The sequence below is a fragment of the Pteropus medius genome, unplaced genomic scaffold (genome assembly GCF_902729225.1).
Source record: "Pteropus medius unplaced genomic scaffold, Ma_sr-lr_union100, whole genome shotgun sequence".
NCBI classification, from domain to species: domain Eukaryota; kingdom Metazoa; phylum Chordata; class Mammalia; order Chiroptera; family Pteropodidae; genus Pteropus; species Pteropus medius.
In genome coordinates, this window is record NW_024351729.1 from 18,713,416 (window position 1) to 18,728,765 (window position 15,350).

General features: G+C 32.3%; 1 protein-coding gene and 1 pseudogene across 1 annotated transcript in view; both read left to right on the forward strand.

Moving 5' to 3' along the window:
* The window catches only part of SPAG16 (sperm associated antigen 16), a 156,110-nt gene that overhangs the window by 60,778 nt on the left and 79,982 nt on the right, over positions 1-15,350 (forward strand). The window lies entirely within an intron of this gene.
* On the forward strand, positions 1,248-1,366 carry LOC120587934 (uncharacterized; annotated as a pseudogene).

Genomic DNA, 15,350 nt, shown 5'->3' on the forward strand with positions numbered 1-15,350 from the left:
TGCTGTCATATTGGGCCCAGTCCATATCATCTGGCCTTCAGCTGACCCACAATGCATGAGTGAAACAAATGCTTTTGTTCTACAACAATGAGATTTGTGGTTGCTTATTATCTGACACTAACTAATACAGTGCCACTTACATGATCTGGTCCTTAAAGGAGCATTGGGAGAGAACCACTTTAAACTCATTTTCCTTCAGTTTGTATGGAACAACAATGTGCCTATAACCCATCTTTGACTCTGCAGGCCAAGACAGTGTCCTAAATGGATGAACAAAAAAGGGAAGGACTCCTGAGCCTTTATGCTCAGTTGTGCATCAGCTTTGATCACTCACCTTGGGATAGTTACTTGTAAAAGGATTATTTTCTATTAGTTTAAACCCACCCTTTTTGATGTCTTTTTTTTAGCAGCTTTTATTGTAATAGTACACGTGCTTTATCAACGAGTATATGGTTCATTTTTGTTAATGTATGTGCTTGATAGGACTGTATTTTTCTAATTTTGGGGTTTGGGATTTTATATTCAATATAGTTTGATTTTTGTATAATTTAGAATTCTGTGTCTGTATTATATTTTCAACAGTATCAATACTTGAGTAAGTTGATGGATTTTTCAGTCTTTCTCTATAGCTTCATCAATTTTTGCTTCACATATTTTTAAGCTATTTTATTAGGTGCTTATAAGTGTAGAATTGTTACACCAACTGGATGAATTGAAGCACCATTTTGTAATAATTTTTTCTGTTTTTAAATTTTTAAATTTTTGTGAATTTTCAATCAACTTTAATAATCAATACTATTTTTATTTCCTTCTAATATTTTTGTGTATATATTTATACACATATATAAAATGTATATTAAAGTAATGAAATTGAAATGCCATTTTTGTAGTTTCTTTCAAGTAAAATGCTAACATATTTATACACATTTTTACATGAAGTTTTGTACATTTATTTTTCATTTAACATATAACATTTCTCATAATTATATACTTCAGAATCACTAGATTTGATATCCTTATAATACTTTATCATTTTTATATTTTATGATGTATTTTATCTCCCTATATGTACTCATTTTGGTTATTTCTGTTTTGTTGTTTCAGATAATTCCAAGAGGTCAATCCTTGTACATAAGAGCTCTGTTTATAACTCTATTTATTTCCTTAAGATAAAACTCAATAATTAGCATTATTGGGTGAAAGATTATAAATGTTTGTTCTAGTCTTTGTTTTAAAAATGAAATATAGTCTACGGCTATGCTACCTTGAACAAGCCCAATCCTGTCTGATCTTGGAAGCTAAGCAGGGCCGGGCCTGGTTAGTACTTGAATGGGAGACCACCTAGGAAAACCAGGTGCTGTAGGCATAAAAAATAAAAAAATAAGGGATTGTAAACTGACAAAAGTCCTTGCAATCTGTGAGGTCAATGGGGTAAAAAAAAAAAAAAGTCAATAAAAGTGAAATATAAAGAAATCCCCTTTAAAAGGCTGCTCCTTTCAAACATTATTGTTTTTTTTATAAAGGTAATTTACTTTATCAAGACAGTGCTTGTTTAGATTTATCTACAAATGTATTAATTTCATTTTTCTTATTACTTTTAAGATTTCATCTTTCTCATTTTGTCCTGCAGTTTCATCATAATAGATATGATATTTTTGTGTGTGTACCATGGAATGTGGATATATCCTGTATTTGGGTAATATAGATCTTATGTCATTTCTTAAAATTTCCACTCAATATTTCAGTAAATATTGCCTTCTTTCCATTAAAAAATCATTTCTTCGAGGGCAGTAATTAGACATAGGTTATACTGTTTCATTCTATCTTCCATTTTTCTTAACCTGTTTCAAACTTTTTATGCTGTTTCTTTATGCTGCATTCTCAGAAATATTTTCATTCTTATCTTCCAATTTTCTATTTATATATTTTGTACCTTGTAATCCATACTTTGCAATTTTATATATGAATAATTTTGTCTTTTACTTCTTAAGGCTACATTTGATTTTTTTTCTTTTAAGTCTATTCTTGATAACTACCTCTAGTTCCTTGTCGCTTGCATTTTTTTATGTACACACTTTATTTCTTTAAATGTTTCTAAGATTCTGCTTCTTTGTCTTATGGCTGGCCTAAAGCCCAGTCTCCAGATTAAAGTTTTGGTTTTGGCATTTGTCATCATGGCAACACATCTTTTGCATGTGCTCACAGCTCATAGTTCATGTGTTAGTTTAGCTGTTCTCCCTTATTTTTGCCTCCTTTCATTTCTGTTGGGTATAACAATGCAATGCAATTGTTTTACCTGGGTTTTAGTTGTTTTTTAGTGGAAGAATTTTTCAAGAGTATGTAGTTTTATATATTGTTGCAATTTAAAGTCCAATATTTAATTTTAGTGATGAGATTCCCATTTGATATGTCTTTTGAGAGAATACAGGTACATGGTAATCCACTTTTAATCTGTGGAGAAAAATCATAACAAATTTAAATGCTTTATTTGTAATTAAAGGATTTTATATTCAGTAGATAAACCAAACTCTTGATTAGTTTCATTTGTCCTAGAAAAGGTGAAAGAAAGCAGAAGATGTGTTTGGGAAATACATTTACTTGGTAAGTATAGGAACTGTAGGAGTTGGAGTCATGTTACAAAGGAGCTGTAGATTTGGGTGGCAGGAAGAGGCACAAGGTGAAATAACAATTGTAGGTAATCAAAAAGGAGCATGCCCTAAATTCAACTTAACTGATAATGACAAAAGAATAGTGGGTTAGTATATGTGCCATTTTCTCACTTTTTTCAATAGTTTTTTGTTCTCCAAAAAAATTGTCTACTTCTTATCATGAATTAGATACTAGTGGCTTAAAAGTAGAAGAAAAGGCTATAAACTGTTCATGCAGTTACTTTATTCTTTCATCTAATCTCATTGGAAATTTATTCAAAACACGCCTGTGGGGGTCCATGGGTATGAATGGGGGATGTCAAGGAAGATGGGAGAATCTGGTGTGGAGGATTGCTTATGCTTGAAAATCAAGTGGTATTTATATTCAGGAAGAAAAATCATATTTGACTTGATTCCAAACTGCTAAATTTGGAATATTAGTGCATATATACTACTTGAAAGCTAATGTAGTATCAGAATAGTTTATTAACCATGTGCTAATGTTTATAATTTATATTTAGGTAAATTATGAGGTAATTTTATGAACCAAAGGAATGTAAAGCATTGAATTTTAATTACTAAAAATACATTTATAATTTTCTTTATTAGAATGAAGAGTATCACCATTAATATAGAGAAAAAGCTTGAGTTTCTAAATCAGACATACCTAAGAATTGTTACTCAAAGCATCTCGTTCTTTATAAGTCAAAGTTTTATCATCTGTAGGCCCTCAATAAATCCTACTATCCTTCCCACACTAACTTCTCTAAGTTACTTAGAGTGACATCTTGTGCCAATCTCAATTATTTCTATTTGGGCCTTTCAGTTTCCACTAGTTTATTCTCCTGCCCTGCTCCTGCCCCCAGATTCATCCTTTTCTGGAAAAGGGCTAAAGCTAAGACCTGAGACTGATGCTATATCACAGCAAGATTGTAGGGGTGGGAGGAATAAGCATGGTCTAAAATGTAGAGGAGTAGGAGAAAAATACAATAGGAGATAGGGCCAAGAAAGAGAGGTAAATAATAATGTCACAAAGGAGAGATTAAAAAATGAAAATTTAAAAGGTTATTAATTTTCTCAATATAGGTTAGATGATTTAAAAAGTCATTAATTTTTTTTTTAGATCTGTAGTATTAGATTTATAGTACTGGATCCATATATAATATATTCATAATATGAGGATCTTTTAAATCTATAATATCAGATACTTTGGGATTGTCTTCGATAATGCTGTTAATATGGATATTATTACAAGAGCAAATGATTTATCTGAAGTACAAGCAAACAAGTTAATAATGTTACCATTCTTATTGCATTTTCTGAACACATCTTCTAGAGTAAATCCTATATTATTCCCTAGAAGCTCATGCATGGCATAAACTATACCAAAGTATTCATTTATTTCTAATAGTATCAATAAGATAAGGTATAATTTTAAACATTTTTGGAGTATCACATATTTGAAATATTATTCCAAGACTAGATAACAAAATCCAGTAATAGTTTTTTTCTGTTGGTTTGTATGTGTTCATCTGTATTTGTGTGGGTATATATACATACTAATTAAAATATTTGAGCACCCCATTGTGTGTTAAGCATTGTATTAGGTATATTTTATATAAGTTTTCTAATTTTAAATTATATTTAAAAATTTAATAACTTATAACTAGAGAAAATTACATATACTATTCAGATTTGTTTTTGTTTGTATTTAAATGTTTTTAAAAGATTAGTTTTAAAACTATGTGCTTATATTAGCAAATTAACTCAAAATTTAGGTTTCTGGTAAATGAGATGATTTCAAAAATAATACTTAAGTGGGTAAGAAGCTCAAAAGATGACAAGGTTACTTAACAAAATGGGAATATGTGGTATTCCGTACCTCAGCTCTCAGAATTATGAGTCTGACTACATCATCATTATATTTGGCTGTCACAGCACCGGCCCAGAGTTTTGCTTCTTTTCCATTTGGTGATGTTTAGTTCCTTCCTGTAACCATGTTGTTCTCTGGGATACTTCAAAGTGTAATCAAAGTTGTGGCAGATTGATTGAAATCTCCGGGTCTGGAGAAAAAGAAGTAGCTGGTCTGTTTTTATCACAGTATCATTATTCCTCAACTATCTACAATCTTGGTGTTTAACTCTGTCTAGAAATATAGAGGAATAGCTAAACGTGCTTTGCTATTTCATTTATACCTCCTCACATAACTGTAGGGATGTTATGTTTATAACTTATTTTAGTCACTTTCTTCTAGTGTAGCAATTAGGAAACATTAGATGCCAAAAGTGTATGTAGTAGATAGTTGCCAAAGATCAGTCCATAGGTATTCACACCCTAAGGTAGTCTCTCCTGCAGTGGGTCTGGGTTTGCCCTGTGTCGGTAAAGGATTGTAGTTGAGTCGAGGGTGCATGACTTTTAAGAGTAGATCATAAAAAGGATCACAGTTAGTGAAGGTGTCTCTTGAACACTCTCCCTGGGGGAAATCAGCCACCATGTAACAAGTATGACAATGTAGAGACCACTGTGCTGTGAAGAAGCTCACCACATGGGGAGGCCGCACAGAGAAAGAGAGGAGGAGGCTTGGCAAGCTGTTCCAGCCATCCTATCTGTGGCACCAGCTATGTAATTGATGAAGCCAGCTTGGACATCGAGCCAGTGAAGTCCTCAGAAGACTCCACACAAGCACCGTCTGATTACAACTGAATGAAACAAGCCACATGAAAACAACCCACCTCAGCCCAGTCAACCCACAGAACCATGAGTGACAGTAACACCTCTTGTTTTAAGCTATTAAGTTTTAGGAGGTTTTGTTAGCACATCAAGAGATAACTATGAGTATATGCAAAGTATTTTGTCAGCATTCATGTGAAATATAGAGAATCAGTCTCTCATTTTATTGCTTCAACCAAATGCAACATCCTTTCATTATGATCATTTCCTAGGGCAAGGTATTCACTGTTTAGGAGGCAACCCTGTCCATGTAGAATAGGTAGCATGTCTGGCATCTGCTTTATTCTATAGTCTCCTTCCCGCTACTTTAGATTTCTTTCTAATATCCGTAGACTGTACCCACCACTGCTTCTTACTAAAGCCCTTCAAATATTTAAATATATGTGCCATTATATGTGCACCTATATCTTTCCAGATTTATCTTACATCTTCCTTTCCAAAGTTCCATCATCAGTCTCTATACTCTCTGGAGCCACATTGGGACATTCAGACAAAAACAGTGTTGGTTCAACATGAATAAGCATGCAATACAGTAGAACTATAAGGTTTCAAATCAGTTATTACAGAGTGCATTACTATGGGATTTTAGTGTACATTTTTTTCTCTAATTGACTCTAACCTACATAATCATTAAAATTACAGCATTTTTCAAACCACTATATAATTTAAATTTGGGAATTTCTTTTTTTTTTTTTTTTTTTTTGCAAAAGCAATATTCTTTACTTAATTTTTCTGTTAGGTATTATACATTTTGATTGGTTTATAACATATCGGATACTCATAGAACTTTGAAGTTCAAAAAATATGTTATAAAAATAATATTACAAGAGAAAAATAGCTTTCTTTTAGAATTAATTACTTGTAATTAATAATCAGTAGTTTATTTTAATCCAGTTTATCTAAGTAGATTATATGGAAATTTTCTTATAATTTCAAGAATTTTACTTTATGGTTTTCTTAGACTATGACTTTTGATATAGTTATGTATTAATCACCTGGTTAATTTAACATGAAAGTCATTCTATGTTAGAAAAGTAATAAGTTCTCAGTCTTGTGATATACTCCTAATGCAAAAATTTAAGCACCGTGCCTTCAATAGGGAGCCAAGACAGTTTAAGTGTAATATCAAATAAATAATAACCCCTGATAAACTGTTTGACCTAGATCTTTCTAAATAATAAATGAGGACTTAAAACTAATTTGTTTATACTTATGTACTGTATTTACATATAAGTAACTGATGCTACTGCCCCATTGCTGGCAGAGTGTGCTATGTGTATTTTGTGATGTAGAAATACCCATAACTGAGAATGTGGAGACAGTTTCTGACCTTACTAAAAATGTTTATAGGCCTTGACAATTTATCTCTTAGAAACCCATATCTTTGTAAAGCAAAACATTTTTGTCTTGTGTCTTTTTCTCTTTTATTTTAAGTGATTAATTTTTCTCATAGTTCAAAATCTTAATGGAGGGGTAATTAAGTTATTTCTTAATTGGATATAATTAACAATTTAATTAATAAATTATATCTTAATAGTGTATTATATAAATAAAACACCAGATTTAATATTCAGGTAACATCTGCTTATAAGATAGAAAATTAAGTTACAAATTAGCATATTAACTAAGAAAATTTGTCATTTAATGGCTCTAAGAGAGTATTAAAATACTAAATATTTAAATGTTTTTTTTTTTGTTACAGCAGTTTTAGGTTCATAGCAAAATTGAGAGGTGGGCACACAGATTTCTCATATACCACTGGCCCCCAAACATGCATAGCTTCCCTCATTATCATCATCCCCCACCAGAGTGGTACATGCCTTAAAATCAGTGAACCTACAATGACATATCATAATCACCTTAGTCCATAGTTTTATTATGGATCAGTGTTGATGTTGTACATTATATAGGTTGGACAAATGTATAATTACATGTATCCATCATTATAGTATCATACAAAGTATTTTCACTGCCCTAAAAATACTGTGTTCCACCCATTTATCTCTTCCCCACTCCTACTCCCCACCCCCAACTTCTTGCAACCACCAGATCGTTTTACTGTCTGTATAGTTTTTTGCTTTTTAAAGAATGTCATATAGTTGTAATCATATAGTATGTAGGCTTTTCAGATTGGATTTTTTTATACTTAATAATATACATTTAAAGTTCATGTCTTTTCATGTCTTGATAGCTCATTTCTTTTAGTGCTGAATAATATTTCATTATTTGGGTGTAGTACAATTTATGCATTCACTTATTGAAGAACATCTTGGTTGCTTCCAAGTGTTGGCAGTTATAAATAAAACTGCCATAAACATTCATGTGCAGTTTTTTTGTGTGTGTGTGGACATAAGTTTTCACTTGATAAATACTTAGGACCATAGTTTCTGGATTGCATGGTAAGAGTATATTTAGTTTTGTAAGAAACTACCAAAATATCTTGTAAAGCAGTAGTATCATATTACATTTCCACTAGCAAGGAATGAGAGTTCCTGTTGCTCCATATCCTTGCCATCATGTATGTGTGGTGTCAAAGTACTGAATTTTGTCAATTCTAACTGGTGTGTAGAATTTTGTCAATTCTAATTGGTGTGTAGAATTTTGTCAATTCTAATAGGTGTGATGTGGAACATCTTTTCATATGCTTATTTGCCCTCTGTATATCTTGTTTTATGAGGCTTCTCTTAATATCTTGGATCCATTTTTTAATTAGGTTGTTTTTTTTATTGCTAAGTTTTAAGACTTTGTATATTTTGGAGAACAGACTTTATCAGATATGTGTTTTGCAAATATTTTTCAGTCTGTGATCTGTTATTCTCTTGTCATTGTCATTTACAGAGCAGAAGTTTTTAATTTTAATAAAATCTAGCTTATCTGTTCTTTCTTTCATGGATCATGAGTTTGGTGTTGTATCTAAAAAGGGATTGCTAACCCAAGGTCATCTAAATTTTCTCCTATGTTATCTTTTAGGAGTTTTATAGTTTTGCATTTTACATTTAGGTCTGTGATCCATTTTGTGCTCATTTTTGTGAAAGATGTAATTTCTGTGTCTACATTCCTTTTTATTTTTCTTTGCACATGGATATCCAGTTGTTCTAATGCCATGTTTTGAAAAGACTTTTTTATTTTTGCTCCATCATATTGCCTTTGCAGTGGGACTGTATTATGCATTATTTGGAAACTTACCTTTTCATTTATCATGCTTTCATATGAATAAATATTTACTTGATTCATCATTAAATCAAATATCTTTTCCTTCTATTTATTTTTAATGAAGACCAAATTTTCCAAGTTATTGTTCTTTAAGTTTTAAATGGTTAGGAATTAGTAGAGACATGATGTAAATGCAGTGAAATTTCTTATTATTAAAGAAAGTGGAAAGTGTTATTTTAATTCTGATTTTCAGTACTTGATTTACCTATTTTGGAAGGAAGCATTGATAAATCAGATGCGATATCATTCTTTAACATAAAATTTGATTTCTTGGATTTCTCATAGTGTTTATCTCTATTTTAAATTATTAAAATAATTGGAGAATATAATTTATTTGAGTGGGAATTAAAATTCTCACAGACATTATATTATGAAACAAGTTCAAATAACATTTTTTGTGCGTGTGGTTATATTGACACAGAGGGAAATGGCACAGTAATCTGCAGGTGGTACATTATGTTTTGTTTCTCTAAAATTAGGCTATTTGATAATGCAGGGCTGTCCTGTGGACTATTACTGAGCATAGATAAGAAGGAAGTAACTAAAATGTTAATAGTTTGTTCTATGTTAGGAACTGAATTACATGCTCAGTTTATTTTGTCTCGTTTTAATTTTCAAACAATTCCTGCTTTATAAATAAGTTCCTTTATAAGGAATGTAAAACTTAGTTGGGGATACACATGTAAACAATAACCCCCATAAATATGTGATTATTTTATCTCTATACCAAATTATATAATATATATATTAAGAGTATATATTTCATTGCCTTCGTAGGCATAATATATTATACATAAATCTAACATACTAATTATACTGTAAATATATATTTATACATTGTAATATACTATTAAATAGTATGCATACATACATATGCATAAATATATACATGTAATTTTTATCTGTAGATATATATAGATATTTCTACCTATCTTTATATGCCTCTACATAGATACACATGCACACACACGTGCACAAACCTCACACACACACACTGCATCTGCTTTTTGCAGAAACTGGAGCTCTAACGGGTACTCCCAGCTAATTTTAGGGGATTTCAAGGGCGTTGTCTGAAGGGTTTTTAGGAAGATGTCCAGCAAATTTTAAAAACGTGCTTTCGTGCCCCTGTTCTTCCATGTTTGCTGCTCTCTGATGGGCATATAGGTCTTCTGCCAATAAATATTTTTGAATGTTCTACCTGCTCATGGATAAAAAAATAAAGAAAAAAATCAAATTGTACAGAAGAGCTTACAAGTGTCTCACACCACTCTTCGCTACCTCAAATTATCCTTTTGAGAGACACCTATCTTTAAAGATTTATATTTGAGATTATTTTTGTAGTTAATTCTCATTTCTTACTAATATTCTTATGTTTCATTTCCTGATTTACCAACTTTACATGCTGTTTATTGACTTCCTCCTACGTTGTTCGAAGATGTAGATCATTTCCAATTGTAATCTTGTTCCTTACTTCATGTAGTTGTATCATTATCTTTTTTCCTTCATCGTAAATAAAATAATAGTAACTAATATACTTAAACCTCTATGTTTAGATTTATGAACTTTTTTGTAATACTTCTTCTGTCTTTCCTTTGTAAGATCACACTTTTAAAGCTCCTCTCCATTTCTTTATCTCTTTTTCCCTTCCATTTCCTAAAATTTGTCAGCTATGCTTTTACATTTTTCAAGATTGATAACATTTACATTCTAATCAAACAATATTCAAATCTTTCAGACTCCGTCTATAGGTAATTCATAAAAATTGAACAGTAATAAACTTTTTCATTACTATGATGGTGTAAATATTGTTTCATATAGAGCCCAGTAGTGTGCTGTGAATACATATTTTTTCTTCTTTATGTGAAAGTTTTGGGGCTATTTAAAAGAGAATGTCTACACATCATGTCCTGTTTTCATAGCCCCACTGAATATTCAAAATTGGGCCAGATAATAGTTTTCTTTATATTTGTAGCATGCTTTTTCTGTACAGGTTTTTCCACTTAAATCTGTAATTTCCTATAGGAAGAAGAAATGTATGCTTATGTCTGTACTTCCAAAAGTTATTAGGTCTATTGCCTGGAGTCTATACCATCCTTTTTTTTTTTTGAAGCCCACTGATTTCTTGCTCTAATGAGAGTTGGTCCTGGACACTATTGACTTTTCTATGCAGATTTTAATTTTTTTAAAAGTTAACTCAGCCTTTGTGTTTCTTGTGTTCTGTTCCTTTATCATGAACTAAAGTTTTTCCAAACTCTGAATCATGTTATATTATCTATTTAATGAAATCCATCCCCACCTCGTCCCGGCTTCCATATTTTCCTGGAGATTTCCCCCTTAGCTCTGTTAGGAATGGTTACTCTCTAGGTCTGCTACCAAAATGTCATCCTCACACTTCCATTCTCTGCCCCTGGCTGGGTATTTTGTTTCCATTTTACTAAAGTTCGCTTTCATTTTGCTAATGTACTTTCTTAAGTAACTTCCTAAGAAAATATGCAGTTCATACTGATCGTTCTGTGCTGCAGGAGTAGGGATAAAGATGAGAAGTGGGAGTAAAAGGGAGTCAACTGTTCTGTGCAGATCAGTGAACCACTATTTTTAGCCCCTCTTCTCACTGCTGTTCTAAACCTCCCTGCTTTTTTCCTAGTCCTTTCTGTGAATATGTAGATCAAGTTAATTGTCTCTGAACTGTACCCTGTCCATGAAAATTCTAGGCTATGGTTCCCTCTTCTTGCTTCCTCAGTCAATGCTTCCTATCACTTTTTCTTCTATCGCAATACCGCATTTTTAAAAAATCTTTCTGGGATTATACCTTTTTAATTTCCTTGACATTAAATATTTTAGCCATCCCCCTTTTCACTTGCCTTCTCATTCTACTACCATTTCCCTCCTTAGTATGCTCATACAGAAGATTTTAGTAGTAATAATTGTAATAAAAATAAGGAGTCAGAGAAAGATATTTATAAGAAAGGAAATATTCTGATCTTTGTAATATTTGAATAGTACTTATGACCTGGCAGACCTTTAAGAAATAATGAGGTCCAATAACATTTAAAAGGTGCACATTTTTTGGAAATGAATATTCTTTTTCCTTTAAAAATATTGTGCATTAAAAGCATGCGCTATTCTTTTTTAAAGAACTATTTATATTACGTATTATGGAGCTTATTATATTCACTGTGTTGTAGTTTTTATGTTAGATTATAAGTTTTGAATTAAAAGCATTTAAAAGAACTCATCGAATATCAAAATGAAGATAGTTTAATAATGTCAGAGATCACTGTGAATGAGTGACGGTAGGGGCACATCCCATTTCAACTACTGCAGTAGCTTGGACTCTGGGAATTTTACATGCAAATGGATGCAATAAAGGAACTAGTTATATGTAGTTTTCTTTCTGCTCCTAAAGCAGATGGACAAATGACAGGATGCATTTATTGCAATCTCTGTGGCTAATATTGATTTCTCACTTAATATAAGATAAAATTAAATTATACATTTATTTTTATCGAACATTATTAGTAAAAGCCATATATATTGGTTTAGAACTTTTATTTGTACTGTATCTCAGTTGCATTGTTGCCTAGCACGTGACATATCTACCACTGGTATTTGTAATGCATGTCAAAATGGCAATGATGTTTATTGCTTACTTTTGGAACTTACTGTTCATGGAGAATAAACCCTGGATAAGTGATGCATTTGATCTGATGATGAAGGATAAGAGCAGTGATGTACTGTTCAGAATAATCTATCACAAGAAACTGTCAGAAAATCCCTAGAGTGTGTACTCATACTTTATATGCTGTATTTTTCTTCAGGGACTGATATTACCCATTTTTGAGATGACAAAAAGAGAGCAGAAGAAAATGGGTTGCTATATGAAGCAAAAACAAGTGCATTATCTCTCACAAAGTGTGTTATTGTAAACTAGAAGGCACACATACACATTTTCATTTTAAAAGACAAAAAGGCCTAGAAGGGATTTTAGAATTTATAAAGCAATGAAGAATGTGAATATAGGAATCACGTGAATTGCCTTAATACTCTTGAAAGAATTAAATAAGTTTCCCATGGTCATTCTGTGAAACCATATATTGAATTCATCTGTGCTACATAAGGTTCTTTTTTGCTAACTTAAGTTTTTTTTACTTGTTTTTTTTTCTTTTACTTAAGTTTTTTTCTTTTTACTAACTTAATACCCTTACAGAGTTTCTAGAAACATTAAATATTTGGTATACAATGGCTTCTGGGTTAATTTTTGTAAGTTTTTGTTAGCTTTTGAAAACTGAATCATGCTTTTCCATAGGCAATTAAAAAAAATTGAAACAATATCCCTAGGGCATGCATGTTCACACAAACATATGCAGAACCACCAGGCTGTTTATTTGGTACATGGATAGGAAAACTCAAAGTGGTACCAGATATCACAGAGCCACTTCCCAAGTATACCGTTCTTCAATTTCTGATTCCAGATAGAAAATTACTGTAGGTTGTGTATTTTACTCCTTGGCTGACATGGAGTTAATGGTTCCTCTAGTTCAAAGCTTAGCCTTCTGGGTAACATCTTTTCCATCTTGGTACAAGCCTCAGGGGGGTAGCACAAGACCTCAGAGCCTCAGCCTCCAAAGGTAGATATCACCAACAGCAGCCCGTCTCTGATGACAGCGCAGACTTTCTAAGTCCTTCCCCACTCTGCCCAAGCTTTCATTTATTAGAGGAGAGTTGTCTTCTCACCAGTACTTCTTCCTCCAGGTTGTTATCTCAAGCACTGGAGGTCTGTCTTTATTGAATTATTTCCTGAGACAGATGAGTAATGGTTTGGCTATTATTAGTTTAATGTCTTTATTTGTGTGTGTGTGTGTGTGTGTGTGTGTGTGTGTGTGTTTGGGGCGGGAGAATAGATCATTCTCTGGGCTGTGTTGAGCAAAATTATAGGAAATTATCTCTTATTTTATGTTACATTTGAGCCAAAAAACCCCAAAAAACTCTTGCTACCTAAAACTTGAATATCTATCTGGCCCTCACTTCTATTTCTTTCTCCAAGAATAGAATTGAATACGCAGAAGAAAATTCCCATTCACAGACTAACACATCTTTACTGTCTTTATGTTTAACTCCCAATATTAGACATAAACAAATATTTAAAAAAATTTTCAGTACAGGGTTAGGTTACCTTAAAATTAATGATAGAGCATGGCAGGGTAATGAAGACGAATGACTCTGGGGAGAGAGATAGGTAGTGCCTGTGCTCAGATGCTGGGTTTGGTCACATACTAGCTGTGTGGCCTTGATTCAGTTAAGTAGATTCTCTCTCTGCCTGTTTCTCTTCATCTGTAAAAAGGGGCTAACAATTGTACCTACCACATTTGGCCACTGTGAAGGTAAAGTGTTTATAAGAGTTGCTGTCTTAAATGTTAACTATTATCACTATTATTATAATGATAATGTGACACTATTAAATACAGCCATTCTAAATATATTATTTCATTTTGATTTTTTTCAACAACCATGAAAGAATAGATGTTATTCTCATTTTGTAGGTAAGGATACTAAAGCCCAGGAAATTTTGTTTATTTGTATCAGATTATCCAATCAGTATGGGGCAAAGCTAAGCTCAAACTCAAAAATTCTACCTCCAAAACCTTTGGTCTCCATCCTTTATTACACAGTCTTCATGTGCTGATTGTTATAAATGAGGGTTCTTAGAGAAAACTAGTTTATCAAAGACACTTTATTTTCAGATAACGTTTTGACAGGGGACATGTATTCATAGGTGGCCTTAAAGGTCATTGAACTTTAAGGTATGATGCAGGAACTTGAAGGGCACTTTCCATGGAAAACTTAATTTTCCTATATACCTAGAGAAAGAGAGAACAGGGGATAGAACAAGGGATTATCTAAGAGGAAAGTAAGTCTAGTCCGAATGCCATGGTGGATGCTTTGAATTGGCAACGAGAGAGAGGAGTTTGGAAGAAGGAAGCGAAGGGTGGGCAGGAGTGAGAAGGGAGGTTCTCACACTTTATTGCTTCATAATATGGTTTAGGTCACATCATTATTATCATCAGGGATAGAAGATGAAATGGTTTTTAAAAATGAAATAATTTCTGTACAAGAATATGTCATTTTACCCATTATAGACCCAATACTTTCAATTTACATTTAATTATATTCGTTTCTAAAATCTGACTTTATGACCTAATATGATAAGATGGGCACAATTGTTCTTCGTGTTAGCAGAATCTTATTAAAATACATTGTTAAAACATTCATAATTAGTAAAATGAATGGTCTTTTCTTTATAGCTAATTTACTGAAGGAGTTATTTTTTTAGATATTAGAGCTTATTTTAAAGTGTGCTCTTTTATTCTGTATTTAATAAACCCATCTGTAACATTGAAGATGTTAATTTTCTGATGCCTAAATGCCTCTAATGACATGAAAGAGACATGGTACCTTCACGTACCAGTATGAGCTGGCTGATGTTCTGTTTCATAGAGATGGGACCCATTCTAAGGATGCCATGTTTCTCACACTGTTTCAAAGATGTCCTTATAGAATCTGGGATTTTAAACATCTTGTTCAAGGGTTTGTCCTCCTTCTAGGCTCTGGGCTTAGGAGGGAACCCTCAGGCAGGCTAAGAACCCGGTCTCTGAGTTTCATTTATATTTTTGCCATGGGCTTGCTGGAGAGTCTTTGAAAACAAAGAAGATTTTTTGCCTTCAATGTCAGGAACGTTTCTAGTGTTCTCTCTCCCTTTTT